Below are 20,323 nucleotides of genomic sequence, written 5' to 3' on the forward strand. Positions count from 1 at the left end.
ACAATCGTCGTATTTCCCTTGCTAAATATTGGTACTTTTCTATTTTTCTGATCTTTGACTGCTATATTCATACCCGTAGATATATCCACATCTATGATGGTGCGTTCCTTTTTTTCCTTCGTCAAGAACCATGATATCTGGTCGCATAGCATAAATTTTGCAATCAATCTAGATATTGTTTTCTCCATTTTGAATTTTTGGTGGTTTCTGGTGGGGAGGCTTTGATTTGTGCCGCAATTAAAATCCTTCGGTCTCTGTTTTGAGTCTTGAGGTTCTCAACCATTGTTGGGATTTTTCTTTGTCTATTTCTTTTCTGTTTAGCTTATTCTAATACTTGCCATGTAAGAACTTTTCTAGCCATCGATTTATCATGCTACTTTGTTGTTCCAGTTTTAGTTTGAATTTCAGTTGTTTTACAGCTTTTGCTGTTTCCTCTTTTTCTTCATAGTTGTCAGGTACTATGATTTCTTTCTTGTATTTTGATTTGCATAGCCTGCATTGAGAATCTACTTGGGTTTTGTCAATCTTGGCGTTTATCCAATTAGTCCTTAATGCTCAATCTTGTGCTGCTACTAACAAACTTTCTGTCTCCCTTTTCAGCCTTCCTTTCTGCGACTACAACCATGTCTCACTATTCGTATTTGCTGCACTATCTTTAAGAATCTACCACATAAAGCCTTCTCCTACCAGCCAGATAACTTCTGCTTTTTCTTCTGGTTTTTAACCTCGTTTAGTTTTTTGGTTTCCATATGTCTTGCTGTGACTCTAGCAGCTTTTGATAAACTTTCTTCACTATTACCTACATAGAAGGTAATATCTACTCTAGCTAGTTCCACCCAGTCTTCTATTGATATTAACCTTCTTCCACCTTCTTTTCTAGGTAAGTATAATCTTGTTACTCCTAGGTGGAGTCCTCCATTCATATTCCTTCTTAGTTCTTCTGTCTAGCTTTGCTAATTCAGTTTTTGTCCAATCTACAAAAGCTGCTGAGTATCTAAGTAATGATACTACCTAAATATTTACAGCCTTCACGAGATTCGGATCATTTAGCTTTGACTTCATAAGCTTCCTCACCCTTCTGATGTACTCCTGCTAAATTTTCATTTTCATTTCTATAGTTAGTACTCTGTAAGATTATTTTAATACTCCTAGATACTTACAACTCCCCCTTCTTTCAATGATTTTAATGTCTGGCCATCTGATAATTCGATGTCTTCGCTATTGACTACCTGTCCCCATTTCATGACAAATATTGTACACTGATCTATGCCAAATTCCACACCTATATTTTGCTGAAGAGTCTTACAGTATGTATTAAGGAATCTATCTTTTTTTCATTCTTACTAAAAAGTTTCAGATCATCCATGTAGAGCAAGTGATTAATTTTTCACTTAGCATTTCTGAACCCTAACTTTGCCTTCCTTGATACTAAACTGAGGGGGATCAAATATAAGACAAATATAAAATGGGATAACGAGTCCCCTTGGAAAATTCCTCTCTTGATATTAACTTTCATTAAGAGTGTGTTACTTGATTAGAGATCTACTTTCCATTTCTTCATGCTCAAGTTAATTAATTCTCTTATGTTGTCTGCTATACTGAATATACTCAAACATTCACTTATCCATAAGTGTGGGATCATGTCATAGGCTTTTTATTATCTATCCATGCTATTGTTAGATTTTTCTTTGTAGCTTTTACTTTATTGAGAACTACTTTGTCTATGTATAATAGATCATGTCTTCCTTTAGCCTTCTTTCTGCAACCTTTCTGTCTTTCTGACAGTACATTCTGGTTGTCAAAGTGCTCGTAAATGTTTTCTGAAAACATTCCTATTAACAGTTTCCACACTAACGGTCTATAATAGCTAGCTATATTACCCTTGCTTTGTCTTTCGTAAGGAGTATTGTTCTACCTCGAATCATCCGATCTGGTATTATTCCTCCATTAAGGCAATCCTAAAGTTGTTCCCTCAGCCTCCTATGTAAACTACTAAATTTCTTTAACCAGTACCCTTGAACTAAATTTGGTCCTGGGCCTTTCCAGTTCAGCATTTTCCCTATCATTTTACTCATGAATGCATAGTTAGTCTTAGATCTTGTTGCTTCTCACTACTTCTTCCTTCACTTTCTGTAACCATACTGCATCTCCATTAGGATTGACTGGCTTATCCCAAATATTACACCAGAACTTTCTAGTTTTTTCTGTATTAGGTTTCCCACTTGTGTCTCATCCTTGCCATACAGTTTCAAATCATCCATGAAGAGGGGTTGGCGGACTGTTTGAGATTTTCCCTTTAGGTAATATTCCAGATTCTTTTTCCTAAATACCAAAGTCAGAGGGATCATGCAGAGAACAAAAAGCAACGGAGATAAGCTATCACCCTGGAAAATCCTTCTTCTGAGCCCAAGCTTTTTCCGTAGGATGTCAGTTCAGTTTTTCATCCCATCATACTTCTCTTCAGGATCATTATTATTATTATTGTTGTTGTTGTTGTCGTTATCTATTTGCTCGAATGTGCTTACATCGACCCTGAAGGTTTGTCAGCTTTGGTTATCGTCCAGGACCTCAAGCTTACTGGTTAGATCCAGAAAGATTCACTGTGTCTCGAGAGCAAGGCGTTTCTGTAATAGCACCGCTACCCCACCCCATTCCGGATAGCGTAAGAGATGCAAAGATCTCAAAATTTCCAAAAGTGAGCGCATGTTGGAAACCCTGGTCTTGCTGACGTGTATCACATTCATATCTACTGATCACTGAGCAAGCGACCTTGCTTCTAGAATGACCCTATGCTATGTACATTTATCCTACCTATTCTTAAGGTCACCATATTGGTGGAAAAGTAAAGAGGAGAAAAGTAAACCGACTACTTATCCATTTGGTGGTCCCAGAGACCGGATGGCTCAGTCTCCATGAAGTCTTAGATTTCCTTTGGGAAGTTCTTTAAAAGCCTAATGCTGGCTTTTGCATTCAAACTTCCTAGTTATTAGGGAAATCCTCCCTCAATATATTATATGTATCCAAGTTCAGCCTTATAATTTTTGAAGTTATGTAGTACTTTGAAAGTGCTGAACCTGAAGACTTCTCCTTCTGTTTCTATATTCTTCGATGAAGGACATCTGGGGTTTTTTTTTTGTATTTATTAAGTACAAAGTTTGGGATGGGTGTATTTTGTAGGTTTTGTTGTTTGTGTGACCGTCTGCTGCTGCTGCTCTTATATGTGTTTGTGCTCTCTTTTTGTGGAGGTTGTTGCTACTGATGGTGGTGGAGTTGTTTTTGTGAATGTATATGTGTAGTAAGAAGCTTTCTTCCTAGCCACATGGTTCGGGTTCAGTCCCACTGCATGGCACCTTGAGCAAGTGTCTTCTACTATAGCCTTGAGCCGACCAAAGCCTTGCGAATTGATTTGGTAGACAGAAACTGAAAGAAGCCCGTCGTGTGTATATATATATATATATATATATATTGCTGCTATTCTATAACTCATGCAATGTTTTCTGCTCCGAGAGATGCGGCAAACCGGCGAGGAAGCCCGTAGAGTCCACCCTGCGCTCCAGTCCACTGCTCCTCCTGAAAATCTGGCTGAAATGCTCGTAAAAAATCTTTCACATCTCCTCGTGTTCGTTTATCAGTTGTCTTTGGTTGTTCATCATAGACCTTATTCTGGCATCGTTGCCATGTTGGGCTTCTACCACACGGACCAATCTCGCAGGGTTGATTCCTTCTTGACCCATTGTACGAACCTTCGACCTGACAATGCAACTTTCGTGTTTAGCCTCGAGGTGTTGGTTGAGTGTCAATCTCGATGCCAACACTTGGGCTACACTGCCTCTCTCCAATGCCTTTTCTAGGTCTTTGACTAAGTCCCTTTCCATTCTATTCTTCTTAGCGGCTAATTTCTTACTAAATCTAATTGACTCAATTTTAATGGCTCTTTTGAGGGCTCTCCACCATTTGTTGTTAATAATGGCGCCTGTTAGAGCCCTCTTCTCTAACTGACTAATCCGGTTCCTGTACTCCTCACAGGTCAAAAACGACCCGTTGAGTTTCCAGTCGCCAGGGCCTTGTCTACATATCATATCTAAAACCAGTTTACAGGACACAAGTTTGTGGTCGCTGTAGCTAACAAAGTGGAATTGTGGACAACAAGCTGTCTCCTTGTCCTTCCGTTTAACTAAAATTCTATCTAAATAAGATCTAAAAGATCTTTCGCTATTCGTCCAGGTCCACACTGGAGCGTTCGGAAATTTTAGTCTGTACCGATCTGCCAGCAGAAAGTGACTGAGAAGATCGGCCACGCCACGAACATTTAAACATCCTACTGTGAGTGAAACCATGAAATGTGGTTTACTTTCTCTCTATCTTCCGTGTCTTGCGGAGTCTTTTCGACTAGGCCCTTGTACATAGACTTGCAAAAGTCCATTCTTGGAGGGCCTATGTTTTTTGATTAATAACTATGTAATAAACTATAACTGTCTCTGTCAATTTCCTAAATTACAATCCCTTCCGGAAGAATACTATAATGTTTGGTATACTGCATCAAGAGGACATTGTATGTAATGCTTATAATCAAACTGAGGTCAATCACGTTATTAATGTATCACACACGGTATTGGAGCGTGAGACAAGAATATGTTTTGCTAGGTCTTCACAGATGAACAGTGTTACTCCTTTTTCCCGTACTATGCAAGCAGTTCTATGTAGTATGTAACCATATATATGTACTTCTGCATCCAATATGTCTGGGATCAAGTGCATTTCTGTTAGTGTCACACATAATACCTTTTCTGTGTGTGCAAGTTTTCTTAATTCGGCTTCAAAACTGTTATTGGTATTTGTTATCCGCAATTATTTCTTGTCTTTAACTGGTTTAACTTTAGAGGAGTGGATGTGGAGATCTAAAAATGTGTCGTAAACTTGTTTTTACCAATTATTTGTTTTTCATTAGTAGTTTCCTCGTAGTTCCTTTCTTAGTGGGTAGGAGGTATGATTCATTGAAGTAGTTGCTGCTGCTGCAGTAGTAGTAGTAGTAGTAGTAGGAGGAGGAGGAGGAGGAGAGAAGAGAGGAAGAGAAGAAGAAAGAAGAAGAAGAAGAAGAAGAAGAGAGAAGAAGAAGAAGAAGAAGAAGAAGAAGAAGAGAGAGAGAAGAAGAAGAAGAAGAAGAAGAAGAAGACAGAGAGAAGAAGAAGAAGAAGAAGAAGAAGAAGAAAGAAGAAAGAAGAAGAAGAAGAAGAACGAAGAAGAAGAAGAAGAAGAAAGAAGAAGACAAGAGAAGAAGAAGAAGAAGAAAGAAGAAGAAAGAAGAACGAAGACAGAAGAAAAGAAGAAAGAAGAAGAAGAAGAAGAAGAAGAAGAAGAAGAAGAAGAAGAAGAAGAAACAACAACACCAGCAGGAAGAAAAATGGAGCGTCATAACAGTGAGTCCATTGTTCCCATTACAAGCTGCGGGTAGCGGAGGGAGAGAAATATATGCTGCTTCTTTTTATTATTAATGCTTGAACATTTAACCTGTTTTGATGTTGTTGTCAGAAAAAAAGTCTAACACTTTTATGTGTTGCCTAACAGTCAAGTATTTTTTATCAGACTGTCTTTCAGTTTGCTGTTTCTGATCTATCGAAGTGCTGATGGACCAATTCCCTTGCAACGTATGTGTACATATTGATTTCTTTGGGATTCAACTTGAGAGCAGACCGTTTTCTGATTTTAAAAATTGTTTCTTCTACAGATGATGCTTCAAAAGTGTTTCTTTCACTCGTAGAAGTTTATCTTTTTTGTTTTCTTATATATGATACTAGCAGCATAGCCCGGCATTGCCCGGGTATGTAAGAGCCCCTGGAGCAGACATGATGCTCGCTGTGAATTTAGAAAAAAATTCCTGCCAATTTGTGAAAGATATTGTCGAAAATATGTCATCTTGAATTTGAACGCGATTTCCAAAAATGGCATGATTTTATCGATTTTTTCTGATGGTAAGGTATTGCATGGAAAACTAACATCAGAATTAAGTTTCTTAGGGTAACATTAAACTTCACCATGAGTTTGGTGAAAATCGATTGCAAGTTGCGAAAACTACAACAGAAAATGTGTTGCAAATAAAAAGCTTAGATTCTCGACCCCATGGCGAATTTATCGACTTTTTTCAGAACTGGGGGAACTTTTCAAAATTTTCGCTGCGTTAGTTTTGAATTATGACATTGGGCTATGTGTGTGTCAAGTTTCATCAGAATCGGTTGAAAGCCGTGGTCAGGGTGAGGGTACAACCTGACAGACACACAGACAGACAAACTGCCGTTTATATAGAGAGAGATGATGGGTACCATGAATCAATTAGTTTAAAGACTGTACTTGGAGTTGTATTTTTTTGTCTGGCTGTTACAATTTTTTAAAACAAAACAACTTAAACCGAACCACTTGCGTTAGCTCTACGAAGAAACAGTGATACGATTTTCATTCGCACTTTGGATTAAAGTAAAGTATTTAAAAATTGAAGATGTGCTTGCAATTATATCACACTTTCACCCCCACCCCCCGCCCGAAAATATCGCATTCGTCCCTCTGTTTAGATATCTGTTATATATATATATATATATATATATATATATATATATATATATATATATTATATATATTATATATATATATATAATATATATATATAATATATATATATATACATACAGTGATACCGCGCAGTACGAGTTTAATTCGTTCCATGACCGAACTCGTCTTACGATTTTTCTCGTTTAACAAACCAATTTTCCCCATATATAATTAATCAGTTCCAGCCCCCTAAAACCACTCAGAAATAATTTTTTATGGGTTTTAAAACAGAAAAACTAAAATGACAATTATATAAAAAGAGAATGCAAAAGAAATATGTAAACTGGTTTTATTAGATTAACTTAAAGATGGAACGATTTGTGTGCTCGTACTGCGGATTACCGCACGAGTTTCGGCTCGTACAGCAATTACTCGTACAATGGAGCACTTGTACTGCGAGGTTCTACTATATATATATATATATATATATATATATATATATATATATATATGTATATATATATATGTTATATATATATATATATATATAATATATATATATTATATATATATAATATATATGTATATATATAATGTATATATATATATATAATATATATATATATATATATATATATATATATATATATATATATATATATATATATGTATATATATATATGTATATGTATATATATAATGTATATATATATATGTATATATGTATATATATATGTATATATATATATGTATATATATTATGTATATATATATATATATGTATGTATGCATGTATGCATGTATGTATGTATGCATGTATGTGTGTGTGTGTGTGTGTGTGTGCGGAGGTGCAATGGCCCAGTGATTAGGTCAGCGGTCGTAGGATCGTGGTTTCGATTCCCAGACCGGGCGTTGCGAGTGTTTATTAAGTGAAAACATCTAAAGCTCCACGAGGCTCCGGCAGGGGGTGGTGCCGATCCCTGCTATATACTTTCGCCACAACTTTCACTCGTTCTTCCGTTGGCCTGCTCGCTTAGCCAGTGGGGTGGCGTCATTTGAAGGCTAAAACAATGCGAAGCGCATTATGACCAGCGATTTTTAGCAACACCTGATAGCCTGGTTGGTCACGGTGATCACGGTGATATATATATATATATATATATATATATATATTATATATAATATATATATAATATATATATATATAATATATATAGGGTAGGAAAATTAGAGAAATTTTCTGCCAGTGGCTAGCATGCATAAAATAGTCAATAAACAACATCTTATTCATATAAAATTAGTGTACATTTATACACAAAAGAGGTGACTCTACCAGAACACATTACATGCTAAAAGGAACAGTCAAAGTCCAAACCACGGTTAAGAGCAATTTCGAAGGGGATGAAAAATAAAAAACATTTCCACTAGTTACCACTTGTACCTAGATTTCGAACATTAAAGAACAAATAAAATAATTTGTTATCCGTGTTCTTCATCAGCAAGGGCGCTAAAAATTAACGTATTATTATAGGACAAATAGACAGCACATGCTCCATCTTTATGCATTATAATCTTTCAAATCCACCGCGCAAGCACAGTTATAGTCAGCAGCGAATAAAATATATGTACCATGTATAATATAACACACACACACACACACATGAATATCAAACAAAGAGAATGAGTGCTCCACACCACATTGGTGGATATGATTTCGTTATTTGTGCATTATGGCTATCATTAGTTTCATGTTAAGAAAAAAATATCTTAATATCTTAACAAATTTTCAAGCCCATCACATAGAAGGTTGGTGTTCGTCTCCATTTTGTATGAAAACACAAAGTCTTGTGAATTCGCTGAGATTCTCGTAAAGAAGACAATAAATCAAGCGGTGCTGATCTTGGATGAGATCTTTTGAGTAGTTATCTCCTTTAGATTTGTCTTTTGGGAAAACAGTCATGCTGGGTGGCAAATTTGTTTGCTTTATCTTACATTCTGTGTATATATGATATTCGTATATTTGTGTGCCGAGGTACTTCGTTATGGGGAATATTTCTTCTGTCTGTGGAGTTTGTAAGTTGTATATATTCAATTTTCACATTCAGGGAAAAAAAAGCTACCTTGTAGGGGTTAGTGGTGCAGGTGGTGGTTCCTCTTTGAGGTGTGTAAGTGTGAAATATTGCTTGTGTATACAGGGAGAGAAGATTTCGTCATTAATATTTAAGATGTTGTCTGTTGACTGTATGATATTTAATTTTTCAGTGATAAAGAGTTCACATTTGGTACCCGCCTTCTGTATTTTCTGGCTTTAGTAATGACGTTCCATTTTATGTAGGGGTTACTTATTTCTCCTTCTTTCAATGTCCATATCATATTGTATAGGGATGTTGTATGTCTTCTATTTTCGTCTCTGAATGATGCCATTTCGTGCGCGCCTGTATACATCTATATATATATATATATATATATATATGTATGTGTGTGTGTGTGTGTGTGTGTATGTGTGTGCATACATACACACATATGTTCTCCAGAGTTGCCTTGAATATCACTCCCAACTATGATCAGCATGCTGTGTGAAATTAATATCTGAACTTGAGGTATAAGTGAGCTTGTTATAAAATATATATAAGCGACAGAGTCAGCAATAATACCGAGAGGTAATATTTATCCCCACTTAAACGTGGATGTTCTGTTAGAACAAGTTATACTGCAGTAGATACCATGATAGAAACTCTTATATTGGCTTTTGATTCAAAAGTCACTCTTGTTTATAAATCCCCGCCATCTCCAGTGCTGAGACCACCAGCTCACTTGATTTCAACCTTCCTTGGTCTTGTCAATGATGGATGTTCACTGGCCAATTACGACAGCAGCGCCTGTTCTGGCACTATTTTTCGCTTGCGGGGAGATGGGTCGCTTCTATTTCTAGCAGTCAAGCGCCCACCATTGACAAGACCAAGTATTAATGCTGCCTCTATTGCTTATACATATTTTTAATCAAGCATCAGTAGATCTAACCTCCCTGTTAGAATCACAGACGAGGCCAGACACTAAGAGACTACCTCTCACACAACAACTATGTCCGGTTGTGTTTAAAATCAAACACAGTATACTAGAAGACATCTTCTTGTCGAGCGACGTACATAGGATCAACTAAGAGAAACGTTGAGCGAAAAGACACCAAAGACATCTAAGAGTGAAGACACCTAGGAGTGACGGAACATTTCTACAAGGCCACGCCACCCAGTGCTGTATTCCAACAAGGCTGACACAGTGAAGGGGATTTTTCAACCCCGAGATTACAGAGGCACACTTCATTTGGAGGAAAATACCAAGCCTGAACCACCGTAATGAGATAAATGCATGGAAACATATTTGCTGCTTCCAGGAGTATTAACCGACCAAAATTAAGGGAAATTTAAGAACTAAGGAAGTCTGATAGAGTCTTTCATTCGAAAAGCGCTTACAACGAAATAAACTATAACACCCAGCAACAAGGCTCACTCTAGGATACATGCTGTCTGCCTACTCATTCAGTCACTCACTTTCTTTTATATCCGAAAACTTATTGAAGAAAATTAAACTTCCATATATCTTCTTGTACTTTACTGCCTTTCACTGTTCTTTTATTTTCTGTTATCTTCTTTTGAAGTTTTTCTGCTAACGGCATTATCCTGTTATATATATGCACATATAATGGCAGCCTACACACATACTGATTATAATAAATAACATGGGCTGGAAATGTATTAGTGCTTGATAGATTTTGTGTAAACATGTTATTAAATCTGAATTTTTTTAATGATTTACAAGAGGAGATTAGAATTTGAAGAGGTTCTCTAGGGTATAAATGACAAAGCTTTTGGAGAAGGAGCGTAATTTTTCAATTTATGTTATAGGGTTATTATTTTCTTTTAGTAATCAGACTAGGTTGGTGTCATTTCCTTCCTTAGAAGTATGGAATGTGTGTGTGTTTTGAAATATGTTAGCATTGAAACTAATGTCAAATCAAATCAAATCAAATTTATTGGCAGAAGAGCACAATGTGCTTAAGCCATGTAAATTTTTTTTAAATAAAATTTTTTTTTTTAAAGACGGTTGTTGTTATAAACAGTTTTATACATAGTCGCCACAGTTGTCCAGAGCCTCTTTGAACAGGGGAGTGGTGGGCAGTAGAACAGCCCTTTCAGTCATCCTTATGATCGAGTTCTTGATCGCCTGTCATCGCTTTTCCACCGTCGATGTTGTAATTACTTTGTCCCAATCACAATTCAATGGCGTTCTCGTCCATTGCATAGAACTTTCATCTTGGTGCTGGAACTGGTATTGGAGAAGGGATTGACGATGCTACGTTGAATGTTATAACCATGTGATCACTTTTACCCAGGGGTGGTAGGATTTTCACATCAGAAATAGTTGTCTGGTACTTTGAGAAGACAAGATCAAGTGTTGATGGCTGTTGCGTATTTCGATACCTCGTTGGTGTAGAAATATGTTGGATAAGGAATAGATTTTCGGCAGTCTGCAGCAAGGTTTGATCGGAACGAGCTCCTGTTGGGCAGGAATACGCCTCCCAGTCAATCAGCGGTATATTGAAGTCGCCAGCTATTAGACAACCTGCTTAGGATTTTGATATTTCAGCTATTGCATTTAGAAACCGTTGGTCATCATCAGGTTCCGCCTATGGGCTGCGATGCACGGACAGAATGAGAAAGCTGGTTTTTGCAAATCAAATTTTGCGCAGGACGACATTGAAATAGCCTGATGGTTGCGCATTTGGTGGGAGCTCACACTGAGAGGGCTTTAGATCTATTTTGAGGAACATTACAACGCCCCACTCCGCGAAAACAGACTCTGTCACATCGGAACGTCATGTAACCCTCAACTGAAAATTCAGCATCTTGAATTTTCAGCGTGCAGCCAACTCTCTGTAATGATCGCAATATCTGGTTCCTATTTGACAACAAGCACTTGAAATTTATCTAACTTAGACAAAAGTGAGCAGATGTTGGTATAGAGAACTCGAAGAGCGTGACGATGTTGGGCACTTTGCGCTGAAGTCAGTTTGGGGCACCAAATTTTGCGTCTTGAAGGCTCAATTGTTGATGCAGGGACTAAGTTTCTGGAGCTGTGATAATCAGTGTGTTCCTCCATAGAAACCTTTTCACTATCTAGCCATCTCTGATGACAAGGCCTTTCTCTCCGTTGAAGATTCTGTTCTGTAGCTCCAGCTTGAGAGCTCTCCATCTGATTCTCTCTCGCGGAGAATACTCCTTCCAAAAACCCAGGCTGTGGTTGACGCCGAAAACTTTTTTTGAGCATTCAGTGATTGCAAAAATAACCTTTATGGGTCTGGGTCTGAGTCAGGTGTTACCAGGGGTTGTAGTTGCAGTTGCTTGTCTTCCAATACGCATCACCTTGAACACTTGAGCTTGAGTAGGATTATCAAGTGAGCCAGAAAACAAGCAGTCAGCTCTAAGAGACTGTACCGCGGTCATATATGGGGCATCCTAAGCAGAATCTGAGGCCTCCCCGCTTGATCGACTACAACACAACATCGCCCTTGTCAAAAACTTCGGATGCCCCATATATGACCGCGGTCAGAATAGGTAATTTAACGTAATGCCAACCAGTTTCCACGAGCGACTTCCTTTTCTTCTATAAATGTATGTTAGGTTTGAGGAGTTACTGTGCACACTGGCAGAGTAGATTGTTCTTGAGTTAAGCATTTTCCATTTAAGGGCTGGAGCAATTGCGTGTAGGTTGATCAATATTTTGTTTTTGGTTGTTAATGCCTGATAATATTTGTTGGAAGTTGTTTGTGATGGAGTAAGATAATTTAACATTCTTTCTATTAAGTTTACGGTATTTGTGTTTGGGTGGGAAATGTTTTATGCAGGAATATTTTTCGCTTCCTGTAAACAATATATTTTTCTTTTAAATTATTAATTTTGTTTTTATACTCTCTTTACTCTTTTACTTGTTTCAGTCATTTGACTGCGGCCATGCTGGAGCACCGCCTTTAGTCGAGCAAATCGACCCCGGGACTTATTCTTTGTAAGCCCAGTACTTATTCTATCGGTCTCTTTTGCCGAACCGCTAAGTGACGGGGACATAAACACACCAGCATCGGTTGTCAAGCAATACTAGGGGGACAAACACAAACACACAAACTTATACACACACACTTATATATATATATATATATATATATATATATATATATATATATATATACAACAGGCTTCTTCAGTTTCCGTCTACCAAATCCACTCACAAGGCATTGGTCGGCCCGGGGCTATAGCAGAAGACACTTGCCCAAGATGCCACGCAGTGGGACTGAACCCGGAACCATGTGGCTGGTTAGCAAGCTACTTACCACACAGCCACTCCTGCGCCTATTTATATGTAGTCTAACACTCTCCTAGCTGTTTGATTATGAATTTATTCATTTAATATTCTCTATTCCAAGATAAATGGGTAAATCAAATACGCATTTTCAAGGCATTTGCTCTTCCTGTCACTAAACCTTATCTGTTTTCCAATTGAGGATATTTCTTTATTTCAGAAATCTTTGATAGCGTACGGCTGGGTGTGTACTCGATATAAATGAACCAGATAATTCTTTCCGTTTGTCTCTATGGGAATTGAATACAGAACGTAAACAGACGTTACTAAATTAACCAAGTGGCATTTAAGCTAATGCTTTACCAGTTCTGCTTGTATCAGTTTGAAAGAACAGGCAGTTTTCAACAAATATTGTAGTTTTAAACTAGGAGAGAAATTGACACACCCAAATGTTATTATCAAAATACGACTGTCAATACCATCTCCCCACCATCATTACCACCGACATCATCACCACACCATCACATCATTACCACCACCGCTGCTACAACTACTACTACTATTACGACGACGACGACGACGACAATCACCACCATCACCACCACCACCACCGCTGGCGGATGATATATTTTGCCATCCTGTTCGGAAGGCAAAATATTGGTCAATGAACCACGCAGCAGCAGCAGCAGTCAGGGTAGTAGTAGTAGTAGTAGTAGTAGTAGTAGTAGTAGTAGTAGTAGTAGTAGTAGTAGCAACAGAGGCAGCAGCACTATTATTATTATTATTATTATTATTATTATTATTATTATTATTATTATTAGTAGTAGTAGTAGTAGTAGTAGTAGTAGTAGTAGTAGTAGCTGCAGTAGCATCAGCTGTAGCAGTAGCTAAAGCAGTATAGTTGTGTATTCCAGTGTAGTTGTCTCAGTAGTAGTGATGGTAGTGATGGAGGAGGTCTTAGTGGTGATGTAGTGACTGTCGTGTGATCTCAATGATGGTTTTGATAAACGGTAGTGGTAAATATAGTTACGGCGATGGCGGTACTTTCAATTTCTTACTGGAGAATCTCACACACAAGCATACATAAATACATTACACACTCACACACATACACACACACATATCTTCTTTGTTGTCATTCATAACTAATTATGAGTTGGTGGCAGAAAAAGTTGTACTTTTGTTTTTGGTTTTTTTTTATATGAAAACACTTCATCAACTATATTTTGGGATCTAAATTTTTTCATTCGCAAAATATGCATTTTTGAAAAGACAGTGTAAAGTCTGAAAATCGGCTATCATAATGTAGCCTTCCAGTCTCATTGCTTTGAAGGTATGATGTTGTGGAGAAAAAATTGGAGTGGCTGTGTGGTAAGTAGTTTGCTAACCAACCACATGGTTCCGGGTTCAGTCCCACTGCGTGGCATCTTGGGCAAGTGTCTTCTGCTATAGCCCCGGGCCGACCAATGCCTTGTGAGTGGATTTGGTAGACGGAAACTGAAAGAAGCCTGTCGATATATATATATATATATATATATATATATGTGTGTGTGTGTGTGTGTGTGTGTGTGTGGTGTGTGTGTGTGTGTGTGTGTGTGTTTGTCCCCCTAGCATTGCTTGACAACCGATGCTGGTGTGTTTACGTCCCCGTCACTTAGCGGTTCGTTAAAAGAGACTGATAGAATAAGTACTGGGCTTACAAAGAATAAGTCCCGGGGTCGATTTGCTCGACTAAAGGCGGTGCTTCAGCATGGCCGCAGTCAAATGACTGAAACAAGTAAAAGAGTAAAAGAGTAAAGAGAGTAGAGGTTTAAAAATCGAAAAAAAATTGTATATTTTTGGCCAATAGCGAGACAAATTTTCTGCGTTTAGTGGAGTGGTGTCAACTTTAAGGTTGTACCCTGAGAAATGTATGTTTCTAAATAAACAGAAATACCTAATAAAATCAACATGCACCATCTTACTGTTTCTTTAGTCCCTTCATTGATTGTATAGTTTTATTATTTTTTGATTTGTTATATTAATATATTTGTCCGTGTGTTTACTATATGCGTATTTCAGTATTATGTACACCTGTCATGTATTTGTGCATATCATTAATAAAAAGTGCATGTGGATGTATGTATTCATATATAAGTTTATATGTGCGTTTATGCATTCATGTGTGTGTCTCCAAAGCTCTGAAGTTAAGTGTTTTCATGCTTGGAGTTGTAAACTACGATAAGAATTTGTCCCAAGAAAAAGAATACCTGTATCTTATACGTTTTTGCATGCAGAATTCAAGAATACTGTTAAATTATCTGTATCACCCACAGTTTCTCTGTTCCACGATATCCCTCTCAGTTCTTGTTACGTGGGCTAAATTTTTGTTAAGCTGTTGAAATGTGAAGCTAACAGTTTAAGAAATTCTCCTAAATTAAATTTTATGAACAGAATTAACCTAGTGAAATCATAAATCCAGCTATCAATGAGTCCCCAATATATATGAAATGGAATACATGTATAAATTCTAATACAGAGAAAAAAAACCCCCAAAAAATACTAACACGCAGAAAAAGGCACAGAAAAATATGTAATATACTAACACACAGAAAAATTAAAACAAAACATGAGGGTGAAAAGAATCTCGTGGTGTGAAGAATCAAGTGTGAAAAATCAACAGAGACAACAGCGGCACAGACAGTAATGAACCACAACACAGTGTGCGGTTGTTATGGTAACAGGCTGCTAATGCCACCCTGTCTGTTGATTGGCTAAAAGTACCCAAATTTCCCAACGGTAATTCCAAATAACACCAGATTCTTTAATTTACGAGATAAAGTAATTGGTTGATCGTAAACAAAATTCATAGTTACATTGATACACCAAAATTGAAAGCAATCTGAGCAAAATTAAGGAATGGGGCTCATTTTGCGAATGAGAAAAACTAGATCCATGTTATCCTTTGTCATGTGATTGTAAGCAATAATAGTCGTATATATTGCAGGATTTTATTGGCAGTCTTTGTGTAGTAGATTTTGTGGATCTTTTCTGTTTGGCAGCACTTTTTGAAATTTTAAAATTAAAGGAAAAATTTCAAATTTGGTGTATTGATGTAATTTTTCATGCTGAATTCACTTGTTCCAGAAAAGTATTTTAAAAAGTTAGAGAGGTTTAAAGTTTGATTATTTTTACCCAGTCAGAAAGCAGGATTTGGAAGCTATCATTTTGTGCGTGACTGCATTGCGACGATAGCACGTGTTTTAACATCAAACTGTAAACAAATGAAATATTGGCGGGATACTGCTTTATACATACCACATAATCCCTGAAAACTTTTTTATTTTTTGGAATTTTCAGAAAACATTTGCCAATATGTATTCTACACACGGGAATTCATACGATTATGCAATCCTCCCCACCCCGCAAAAAGGCTTTCTTTAGCTCCAAGAAGATGAACATTGCAGGCTGTTGTTGTTCCTGACACTTCTCCCGGAGTTGATAGGCACAAAAGATCATGTCGATTGTGCCTCGAGAGGGTCGAAAGCCACACTGGGACTCAGGGAAGACGTCTTCCGCGAGGATGAGGAGGCGATTGAGTAGGATACGGGCGAAGATCATACTTGCAATACTCAGTAGTGAGATGCCCCTATAGTTGTTGCAATCCTCTCGGTCTCCCTTCTTGTAAATGATGATGATAGTTGCATCGCAGAAGTCGTTCGTGGGGGTGGGGGCGTCTTGCTTTCTCAGCATCAGATGATTTCTCAGCTCAGGACCTCTGTGCATGAAAAACTCAAATTGAATGTTGTCTGGTCCTGGAGCTTTCCCCGGCTTCATGCGCGCAAGTGCCTTGTTGAACTCATGGCGTGAGGGCAGCAAGGACATCCAATGGCGGATGGGGAGCTGTGGGGGTGTTTTGGAGGAAATCGTCAGGAGTGAGTGAGTGGTCGTTAAGTAGGCACTCGAAATGGGACTTCCAGTGATCGAGGGTTCTCTGGGTGTAGGTTATCGTTCTTCAGGTCGGCCACTGATGACAAGGGACGACCATCGGAAGTGTAACTGGTACAGTGCTTTGTCAATAAACAAAGGTTTTAGCAGGTATGTCGCACATAAAAATGCCAGGGATATTTGGAATGGTGGATGAAGATCAATTGCAAAAGAATCGATATTATTGACAATCTATTATAGAAGAGATTCAATTTTGGGCAGAAGTGAACTTGTGCTTCGTGATGATTGTCTTGCCAATGATAAGGATAGCGAAGTGTCTAGACTTATTTTAGTAATGACTCAAATTTTTTTTTAAATTCCAGCGATATATAAGAATGCGTCGTACACATTTGTACATGATGTAAAATTAAATTATACAACTTGTGAAAGAGTGATGATGTTTGTCAATCAGATATCCCTTTTATACAATATGAAATGCGACAGAAATCGTGATCCTTCTAATACTAGTTTTAAATTTTGGCACAAAGCCAGCAATTTCCGGCGATGAGGAAAGTCGATTACAATGACCCCAATACTCAACTAATACTTATTTTATCGACCCCCAAATAGATAAAAAAAAAAAGAAGCAAAATCGACCTCGGCAGAATTTGAACTCAGAATGTAATGGCAGATAGAAGACCGCTAAGCATTTCGCTCGGTGTGCTAACGATTCTGCCAGCTCACTGTTTTGTGTAATCCTACTAATACTGAAAATATTACAGTCATTGCCAGGTTTGTAAAAGGAGGAGTCGTGTCAGAAAGCCTGATTGCTTTAACAAGGACCGAAGACTTAAAGGCTAAAAGTTTGGTTAATGCTATTATTCAAAGAATTGTACATACTGGACGAGAGCGAAAAATCATTTTGTCTCACTGCTATGTTTGTATCTCTGCACCGGTGGTATCCCAAAAATAGTAAAACAAGAAAATTCGAAAGGAAATCTCGCAGATACATTGCTTCAATCGTCAGTTACATTTGGTTGCAGTTCACGCGAATGAAGAGACTAGTGACATCGAATTGTTTTTTAGAACATGTAAAGCTATTTATTGCTTTCCACGCAGACCAAAGTTGTTTACTCCATACAAAGGTACACATTTGAAGCGTTTATTGGAACAACGAAGGACAGAGCGTCTAGCAACTGCTACCGCCATATTTACCCATCACAAATATGCAGTACAAGTGCTTCGGAAGGTGGAAAATGGCATTTCTAACATAAACATTAAAACTGAGGCAACTGGTATTTTGAAGACTCAAATTTATCTTTATTACCATTCTTCTTCAAAATATTCTGAAAGTTGTTATGTATTCTGTACTGTATAATTTGAAAGGAGTAAAAAATAAACGAAGGAAAAATTTAAAAACAACTCTCAGGCTAAGAAATTTTATTTACAAGGTAATTATTCTATTCCTCAACGCAATCGTAAAGTTCCAGAGCATTTTACACAATCATTAGTATTAATCTTTTCTATTATAGGCACAAGGATTGAAATTTGGGGAAAGGGGGTGAGTCGATTACATTGACCCCCAATGCGTAAATAGTACTTAAATTAACGACCCCGAAAGGATGAAAGGTAAAGTCGACCCCGATGGTATTTTAACTCAGAACATGAAGACAGACGATCAGTCATTAGTGTTAATGTCAACGCAAAGGCATGGAGACTCTGGAAACAAATAAGAACTTTTTAATGATGTTTACAACAGTATTTTTAACAACTACATTGGATAACTTGAAAGCATTAATGAACGCAACACAAGGATATTTGCAGTTATTGTTGTGTCTCGTCGACACTGTTATGTCCTCCTTTGAACTCACTGTATATGTCACTTTATAACGTGTACATATAACAAGGTCATAACAATACAAATATAAGTCAGAAACAACAAGTAACAAACAATATCTCTTCTCAACGACTTCTACGACTGTCTTCACCAAGCGCCTGCACAACACCACACTATTTCTTTATTTGGACACACAGAGCCTAACATAGAGAGGACAAACAAGGACAAAGTGGGAAAAAATAGAAAACGAATGAAAAAGATGGAATTTAGAAATGAAAAAGGAAATGAACGCCACTTGATCCCTCGACCGAGCAGTTTCATTGAATCTTTTTCTTACAACACATTAAATTGCTTTTTTTTCTCACTTTTTTTTTACTTCAAAAACATCATCTACACAGTCAAAATATTATGATAACAATTACAGTTCTATGTTGAGTCCTATTATACACAAATACATGTACTTTTTTCTTTGTACATAATTACAAAACATCAATTATACCGTTAGAACATTACTGTGATAATCACTATTCAAAGTGAGTCAAAACTTCAAGGATACAACGATCTTTCGTTCCTATTGTTTCCGGGTAATTTTCACTCAATCTTACCTTAGGCTGTAATACGTTCAGGTTCACGTCTCTTCCCGCGAGTAGACATCTCGACCTGTACTTGTCTTTTAACTTGTGATAATTCTCCCTCAACATGAGGTACCACCTTACACCCGGGTGCAACCCCTCACAATCCTTCGTGTCCATCTCTATATCAGAGTTCATCATCTCAACTTCTTTTCTCACTGAAACCTTTGCACTCTTGTATAAAACGATAAGGTAACTTTCCCTGGGTGGGGGATTGGGAATTTGTGGCTCTTGTAGGTTTGCATTATTTGTATTCATGTCTGGTGTGGTAAGGAGAGGATGTCTGCAGGGGAGTGGGGTGGAGCGAGAGAGGAGGGAGGGGAATGGGTTGGGATTCTTCTTCGCTAGTTTGCTGTTTTCTTTTTTTCCTCTTGTTCACCTCTATCCATTCCGTTGATTTTTTTTTGTACTCCTGGTTTTTGTTTCCATCCATCTCAGTTCTTAATATTACGACATCCGAGACACGGTCTTCACTGGAACTTCTTTTGGTCATTCTACAGGAAGGGAGAAAGCACTTGGCCCTTATGTGTCCCAACTGTCCACAGCCTCGGCCTCCTGTCTCCCACCACAACCCTAAGCCTCACCTCGTCTCCCACCGTTGTGGTGTTGACTATTTCTTCCATGCTCTCTAAAGCAGCCTGGATTATCATTTCCAGTATCTGCCCAAGCCAATTCTTCGCCGGGAGCTTTGTCGCCTGTAAGATTGTAATCCTTTCTTCGAAGCCCAATAAAATGGCTGCTATTATTCAGTTTACGTCCACCTCCGGAGGTATTCCTTCAACCTTTACCTCGGATGCACGTCTTCCCAAGTCGGTAGGTATAAGGATTCACGGAGCTCGTAGAATGATACCTGACTGTCGCTTCGCTTATAAACCGTACCTCTACCGTCGCGAAGTTCGACCCTCTGCAAACTTGGTAATATTCTGCCAGATGAGTCTTAGTGCTTTTTCTATTTGTTCTTTTGCCATTATCTCTACCTTGTTGGATTTCGGGTTATATGTTATGTATGTGATACTTCTTTCCTTAATAAATCTCGTGTTGTTGCTGGTGGGTGACA

This window comes from Octopus sinensis, linkage group LG13 (genome assembly GCF_006345805.1).
Source record: "Octopus sinensis linkage group LG13, ASM634580v1, whole genome shotgun sequence".
Classification (NCBI taxonomy): Eukaryota; Metazoa; Mollusca; class Cephalopoda; order Octopoda; family Octopodidae; genus Octopus; species Octopus sinensis.